At 44.4% G+C, this 7,520-nt stretch overlaps 1 long non-coding RNA gene across 1 annotated transcript; it reads right to left on the minus strand.

Moving 5' to 3' along the window:
• Positions 1-4,526: 4,526 nt before the first annotated feature.
• On the minus strand, positions 4,527-5,577 carry LOC122049329. Its single transcript, XR_006130929.1, has 3 exons — positions 4,972-5,577; positions 4,823-4,887; positions 4,527-4,585 (listed from the first exon to the last, which is right to left on the minus strand). It is a non-coding gene; the product is annotated as an uncharacterized LOC122049329 (long non-coding RNA).
• Positions 5,578-7,520: the final 1,943 nt, after the last annotated feature.

A 7,520-nucleotide genomic window follows, 5' to 3' on the forward strand; every position in this document is an offset into this window, starting at 1 on the left:
AATCCCCTATCCAAAAGCTCCTGGAGTTGAACCTTCAGCTCGTTCAACTCTTTTGGTGCCATACGATAAGGAGCTTTCAATGCCGGTGCGGTCCCCGGAATCAGCTCAATAGCGAACTCCACTTGCCTTCTGGGAGGCAAACCTGGCAGCTCCTCTGGAAATACATCTGGGTACTCCCGGACTATAGGAACGTCGGAGAGCTGCGAACTACTGCTGTCCTCAGTACTAATCAGAGATAATAGAAAACCATGACAGCCGTGAGACAGCAGCTTCTGCGCCTGAATCGCTAAAATAATCGAGATGCCGTCGTCTCTAATGCCAGTGAAACTCCACGAGGGTTGGTTCGGAGGCTGGAAGGTGACCACCCTCGTCTGGCAATCAACGGTAGCATGATATACTGACAGCCAATCCATGCCAATTATGATATCAAACTCGACCATCTCCAATACTAGTAGATCTACCATAAGTATCATGTTGCTAAAGTCTAACGGGCAACCTCTGACCTCCTGGGTGACGTCTAAAGTATCACCGGACGGTAGGGAGACGGTCAATCGCTGCAGTCTAAAAGTAGGTAATCTACCAATCTCGCGCATAAAGGTACGGGATATAAAAGAATGCGAGCTACCAGTATCAATCAATATATCAGCGGTAAATGCATAAATGGAAATCATACCGCGGAAAATGGATCCGTTGGCTCGCTGCGTATCCTCTCTGGTAATTGCATGAACACGTCCAGTCTCTGGCGGAGGAGGAGGTGGTAACGCTGCCAGCGGCTGCTGCGGCTGGGTAGAAGCCTGCCACTGAGGCGCTGCTGGATAATGTGCCAGAGAAGACTGAGAAGGCGGCGACTGATACTGTGCTGATGGCTGGGACTGAGTCTGGTACTGGACTAAAGGCTGAGGCTGCATCTGATACTGCCCATGCATCGGATAATAAGGTCCCGGAACAGAACTCTGGGGTGCTATGGAAGCACTGGAGTACTCCTGTCCATGCATGCCAAATGCTGCTGCAGGTGAAGCTGTCCCCTGCTGATGATGTGAGGGCTAGAATCTCCACCCTCCTCGTCGAGACCCTGACTGACTGTGCTGTCCTCCTTGAGCAGTAACTCCGGGAGCAGTATGCTGAGTCTTCAGCTGGCAATCTCGACTCTGGTGCCCAGGTAGTTTGCAATAAAAGCAAACTGGCTATCCCATAGTACAGGCTGTGGTGATGTGATCTCGGGACCCACATCTGAAACACCGAATGTCGCTGGCGGGTTGTTTCCGGTTCTGCTGTGGAGACCGGAAACGTCCTACAGAAGACTGCCCTGATTTCTGAGGTCTATGAGATACCCCAGAAGTACCCTGATCTGACCGACTATGCCTGCTCTGCTGTGGTGTAGCCTGAGGCTGCTAGATCTGTCCAGATGTCTGACTCGGCTGCTTCCTTTTCCTATTCGGAAAAACTCTCTGCTGAGCTGACTCAATAATGAGGGCTCTGTCCAACATCTCCGCATAAGATGTGATACCAAGACCGACAAGTCTTAGTTGCAAATGTCCATCCAGCGCCTGAATGAACTGCTGCATACGTGAACTGTCCTCAGCAACTAGCTCTGGACAAAATCTGGCCAATCTGTCAAACTCTGTACTATACTCTGTCACCGATCGATTGTTCTGTCGCAAATCCGATAAGCTCGTGGAAAGAAACGGCTCTCGAAAGCCTCTCTGAATCTGGCCCAGGTGATGTTCTGCTCACCAATGATGGAACGCTGAGTAATCCACCAGGTGTCAGCCGCGTCCCGTAAATGAAAAGCAGCCAGCTCTGCCTTCTCCCACTCGGAGCAAGCCATATAGAAGAAAGTCCGCTCCATAGTCTCAATCCAAGACAGGGCCACACTCGGATAATGGTCTCCTCGGAAGAGTGTAAATCGACTCTGCCAATACTGGAATCCTGGCTCGTGCCACAAAAATGTCAGTGAGATGTGTCGGAACGGCTGTCGGGACTGGCGGAAACACTGGAGCTGGTGCTATAGGTGGTACTGGTGCATAAACTGGAGGAGGTACTCCCGGTGCTGCTGGGTAAACTGGAGCATATGCCGTCGGTGGCACTGTAGGGTGAACATAGGTGGCCACGGCTGGATGTACGGTAGGCAATGGTACCGGATGTGGAGTAGCCGGTATCCCTAATGCAGGTGCTGCTGGGTACACTGTATGTACTGGGGGCACAGGTGCAGCTGGTGCAGGATACACGGTGGGTCCAGGTGGCGGTGGTGCCGGGTACGCCGTAGGCTGCACTGGATCAGGTGTCGGGTACGCCAATGGTACCCCTGGTGGCACCGGAAATACTATAGGAGTGGATACTGTCGGTGCAGCTGAGGTAGGTACCTCTAAAGGAGCCGTCAGGGTCTGAGAGCCCGACGCACCCACAGTAGGCTGAGTCTGTCCCTGGCTGACCGGCTCATCTACAGAAGGCATCTCTGGTGTATCCAGAGATCCCGCGGTCCTCGCACGTGGTCGTCCAGCACCACGTCTCGCAGCAATACGTGTAGATCGCCTCATATCTGTTAAATTATAATACAGATATTACTACATGTGTCAACAATTACTAAAATAATTTCATACCTAATTGCTGTCTAGAGATGTTCCGTCGCTGTCTAGTCCCCAAATTGACCTCGGAATTCCATACGAGAAAATCATCGGAAATCCATAATAAAATCCGAAACGAAAGTCCAAAACATATACGTAATGGAAAATTCCGTACAACCAAAAATAACTACCCAGTTTGACTCGTAAACTTGGGCTAGCACAATATATCCAGAATACTAAAACCAGGTATCACACCCTGCTCTGATACCAATAAATTGGTATCAGATAAATCACAAAATCCAACACACAGAAACCAAACAAGTATCGCTAAACTTTGGCGCTCTGATACCAAATAAATTGGTATCAGGTTATCCCAAATATCCAAAATACGAAAACAACGATCGTAAAACTTAAGCTCTGATACCACTAAATTGTCACGCCCCAGAGGAGTCCCTGTCCGAAGAAATTTCGGCAGCATCTCCCCTGTACGGTGGACAATATGAAACTTTTCTACATCCCATATACCTCAGCCACATGCGGCTGGAAAAATAACAGAAATAAAACAAACATATACATAATCATCACACGCAGTTAATATAAATTTCAGCCTCTGGCTGAGACAACCACGCAGTAATAAGAGGACTCGAAATCAACCCTACTCAACTACACTCGTAAAACTCAAATCCGAAGAACTCACCTCTTCTGCCATCCAGGCAGGCATGTAGTAGAATAAATCCAAATCATACCAAATAAATCCATCAAACGATAAGAATCCATCGACAGGTACAAACCATACAATATCCAAGTATCAAATCAACCAAGTCTAAAACATAGTCAAATGAGAAGCATAAACAAAACCAAAGATAACTATAGCTGGTGGTCTGCAGGGGACTAGCAACTGGAACTCTCTCGTGACAGCATCAACCTGAAAATGACAACAATGGAGGCGGGGTGAGTCCAACACTCAGCAGGTACAACTGATATGCAAAGTAAGGAAATAACACCTAGCACTAATCATGCGTACGGTTTCCTGATAAAAATAAAGGTAAATGCAAACCGAAGTAAACAGGAGAGAAACTGTACTAACCAGGACCTGGATATAAGGACAAACAGTCCGAAAGGTATAGAAGACCTGTATGCATGTCAAACATAGGTATCAAAACAATATGTAGCATATAAATGCAGCAAACACAAACACAAGCAATAAATGCATCATGCATATGATGCCAATGTCATGGTCACCCCTGACGCCAGTCAGCCAACTCACAACAGATGTGGGACCAAGTGGGTAGGGCTGTGACGACCGTGCACTCTGCATCACTACTCCTGATGAGTGACCGAGTGGACGGGATGTTGTCGGAGTATACACATACTCCTACCCCAAATCATAAATGGGGGAGCGCAATGCTCTCATCTCCCGGTACACAATGACGGGGAGGGGTCCCTAACGTGCTACACGCTGCGTCACACTACCCATGAGCGGAACAACGGAGCACCGGAAGAGCAAACTGACGTGCTACCACGCTGCATCACGCTACCCATGAGCGTCAACAACGGAGCACCGAACAGTGATGAAACTGACGATGTGCTCGACAATAATGGAGCAATCTATCACACAACATGCAATCATGCGAATGGTGCATAACACTAAGCATGGTAATATACTAAACCAATCTATGGACATATAATGATGTGCACCATAGTGAACAAATCATATCAAAGTACACTGTTCAAATAAGGTATCAAACCTAGGTCCTGAACATGGTGAAACATGGTTATATCACTACCCCTATGAGCATGTGTAATCAGGTACATAACAACACGAAATGCAAAACAAACAATCAATCAAGCAGGTAACAGGTAATCGGGTAGTGATTAACCGAAACAAATGAGGAACATAATTAATGCAACTTATTAATTTCACTACTATGCATATCAAAGATAATAAGTCAAAAGTACCCGCCTCCGACAAAAGAAAGGTCCAAATTCTGACTCTGAGATACTCGTCTCGCGTCAAAGTCCTGTATCAATACGACATACATGTTTAGCTAATTATATACAAATTAATTAGCTAAATCGAATCCCTGAAATCTAACTTAAATACAAACCCAATTTATAAACCTCAATTGGATCACCAATTAACTTATCCAAATGGAATACAACAAATACATTTATCAATCTAATATCAATTAATCAACTGGTACTATCCATTACTATTAATGAAATTCAATGTAGAATGGAATGACCTCTAAACTCACCTAAATCTGGATGTATCACTTTTAAATCCAAGGTTGAAGAATTTCCAATTGACACAGCTGAAAACCTTGTTGCCGGAAACCAAAAACAATTAGCACATGATCCAACTACAAGAGATGGTTGCTACTGGAATTAGAACAAGTGACTTCACTGCTAGGGCACGGGTTAGAAGCTTCAGTAGTAGGGAACTAGGGCCCAGGTGAGCAAGCAACGATCTAGGGTTCGGCTGGCCGGCAATAGAGCGAACGACGGCGGCACTGTGTAGAGGAGCAGCGGCGGCAGTACACCCAACTAGGGCACGAAAGTAGGCTGTGAGAGTCAGCTCGGCAGCACAGAGGGAAGGAGGATGGCGCTAGAGAAATGTGAAGGCTTTGCTCGGTTATGCTCGCACGTCACCGGCGCTTGGGCAGGAAGAAGAGGAAAGGCGGCGTCACTGCTCCCTGTGGCGGCTGTGGCAGAAGGAAGGCTAGGGCACAGAGGAGAGACCGGCGTCGCGGGCAGAAGGTCGACGCTAGGGCTCCTATTGCCGGCGGTATCTCGGGAAGAAGAAGAAGAGAGCAGCGTCGGCTCTGTGAGTTGCATCCGTCGGTGGATCTAGGGCACAAACGGTGTCACTCGGCTGCGGAGAGGGAGAAAGGAAGTGTCGACTTCCCTTGGTTCGGAAGCCTAAATCACGAGGTAGGGGAAGCAACCGCCGCGTGCGTCGCCGGTTAGGGCTTCGGCATTGGGCGTGCGGAGAAGAAAAAAGGAACGGGCACGGGTTCGGCGGATGAGGAAAATAAAAGGAAAAGGAAAAAAAAGAATTAAATATATAAACTTCTCCTCACTTAAATGGGATAGCCTAAACAGGCTTTCCCGGGCCCGGTTTTTTTTTATCCCCGTTAACTCGTCCGTATGAACTCCGAAAAATTCCCAAAAATTTCAGAAAATTCCCTTATTAATATTCGCCTATTTCCGATATTTTACAAGTTATCCACATCATTGATTATGTATTTATTTTGTACCCCCAGGCTTTGATGCAGTGGTAAGACACTCTAGTGTTTAATCAAGCATCTATGGTTCGAATCTTAACTATGAGACACTATATGATATTTTCCTCCAGTGGGATGATAAACCTAGGAAACTGGTCGCTCTAGACAATCGCGAGCATTTCCCTATTTACTTGATGGGTGGAAAATGGGGTCAGACCATCCATCTCAAAATTAGTTGGTTCGTAAGATCTAGATACTCAATTACAATATATATATATATATATATATATATATATATATATATATATATATATATATATATATATATATATATATATATATATATATAAGGTAGTATTTAAATTAAGATAAATTATGTAGTCTCACATGATTGTCAAATGTGCAAGAGTAATCAACTTGAACTAAATGATGTAGTTCAAGAAGGTTGGAGACTGGATTCTTGACAATAGCAAGTCTAGTGACTATATGAAAGTCATGAAAATTGGAGGTTAGATTTTTGGCAAAAAGAAAGCTCTAATAGGTTAGGTGATCAAATGCTAGGATATGATGCTTTGAGATGAGATGCTCCAAGAATGACAAATCTAGGAAATAAAAGGTTTCTTTAGCACAAGGTATGAAAGAAGGTACATGTGGGATGAGGATAAGAGAAGTCAGGCGTGTCTCATTTGTTAGAATATATGAGAAATAGTGTAGGAGTCGATTGATATATGTTTATCAGTCAATTGTTGAACAAAGGAGAAGAAGTCATGAGCTTGGATAGTTAGAGGGGTCCAACAACATGTGCAATCAATTGATATGGCAATATTAGTTGATTGGAACGAAGAAACCATAGAACAAGTTCAGGTGTTAACATTAGCCGACTGATAGATACACAACAATCAACTAGAGTCAAACCATGAATCTATTTGTGATTCCAGAATTAGTGAACTTCTAGGTTCACAGTGATTGACTAATGGAGTCAAACCATGAATGCGCTTGTGGTTTTGACATCAGTTTATTATCAGGCACATTGAAGTCGACTAATGTAGTTAAACTATAAATTTGTTTAAGGATTTTGGTCAGTTAATTACATGGGATGAGTAGTCGATTAATACGACTAAACCACAAACTAGTTTGTGATTTTGACATCAGTTGATTGCTAGGAACATAACAATAGAATGTTACTTTAAACCCTTAAGTTTGTGATTGGTCAGAAATATTTTGAGTCAATTGATGTAGTCAATTGGTTAAAGTTCGAAGAGCACAAAAACTTTGATAATTGATTGGTGCAATCAATTATTCATTATCAGTCAACTAATAGGCATGTATCAGTTGATTGATGTGCAATTTTAGACAGGTATTAACTATTGGTGCAGTTGACATCAATGATCAAACCTAAGTTTTTATGAATGACAAATAAATTAAAGTTAGATGTGTTGTAATCTAACCTTTCTACTAAGTATGCAGGACTTAACTGGTCTAATACCAAGCTAAAATCCAGCTAGATCTGGAGGACCTGATAGCTAGTGTAGAAGTCCAGATAGGTCAAGGAGTGACTCGATATTTGACAGGAAGTCCGGTTGGGTCCATGAGACCTGAAAGTTGGCCAAAGTCCAGTTGGGTCTAAGGACCTGACAACTGGTAGGAAGACCTGGTGAACCATAAGGGAGACAAGCGATTCTACATGGTAAGTAAGGTAAGTCATTGGAGAAGAGAGTTTCAATGATGA

The sequence above is a fragment of the Zingiber officinale genome, chromosome 2B, assembly GCF_018446385.1.
Source record: "Zingiber officinale cultivar Zhangliang chromosome 2B, Zo_v1.1, whole genome shotgun sequence".
Taxonomy (NCBI): domain Eukaryota; kingdom Viridiplantae; phylum Streptophyta; class Magnoliopsida; order Zingiberales; family Zingiberaceae; genus Zingiber; species Zingiber officinale.